This window comes from Castor canadensis, chromosome 14 (assembly GCF_047511655.1).
Source record: "Castor canadensis chromosome 14, mCasCan1.hap1v2, whole genome shotgun sequence".
Lineage (NCBI taxonomy): Eukaryota > Metazoa > Chordata > Mammalia > Rodentia > Castoridae > Castor > Castor canadensis.
In genome coordinates, this window is record NC_133399.1 from 12,673,679 (window position 1) to 12,674,508 (window position 830).

At 39.6% G+C, this 830-nt stretch overlaps 1 non-coding gene across 1 annotated transcript; it reads left to right on the top strand.

Annotated features, from left to right (window-relative positions):
• The first annotated feature begins 461 nt into the window (after window positions 1-461).
• On the top strand, window positions 462-563 carry LOC141417016 (U6 spliceosomal RNA). Its single transcript, XR_012441650.1, has one exon. It is a non-coding gene; the product is annotated as a U6 spliceosomal RNA (small nuclear RNA).
• Window positions 564-830: the final 267 nt, after the last annotated feature.

Genomic DNA, 830 nt, shown 5'->3' on the forward strand with positions numbered 1-830 from the left:
ACAAATGATGTGTAGTTTGCTATGGAAACACAAAAATTGCTATTTTAAACTAATTGTAAATTCCATTCAGTGGGATCAACCTTAAGTCTCTCTTCATGGAGAAACAGGTGAGCTTAAGCCTGTATGACCATGACATAAACTTCATCCTGTGCTCCACAATCATTGTCCCTATACAGCAGAGATTTCCTTGGTGGCCCATGTAAAGTGTCATTGTCATACAGCACACAGTATCTCACAGTGGGACTTGTTTACTTGAACCAACCCTGAAGACACCTCTGTCTACCAGAATTCAAGGTTCACACTTGAAGTGTCAAGGATTTCTCACGTGTTTTCTAGGAACTTGCTTACTGGTGTTCATAACTTCTATTGCACAGATCTGGGTAATGTTGCTGATTTAGGGTATAAACATAAAAGCAAGCCTAGGAGATCTAGGAAGGAAGATGTCAAAACGCTGCAGAAGTGTTCTCTTCAGCAGAACATATGCTAAAATTGGAATGATTCAGAGATGAGCATGGCCCCTGTGCAAGGAGGACATGTAATTTAGTGAAGCATTCCATATGTGAGAAAAGTACTAAACAATGCAGGTATCTGCCTATAAACGTGTCTATTTCCAATACTGTGACAAAAGGAACACCAGATAACAGTCCTTGCACAGAATATCAATGAACAAGCTTAATGACAATCAGCAAAAAGCAATAGAAAAGTGTCTGTTCACATCAGTGTATCAGGGTGGTTAATAGAGTGGGGAGAAATTCAAGGGCATGGCAATCAAATGTTATACATGACATAGGACTGGGTTGTTGACAATTCTCATTGTCACTCTAGAGATG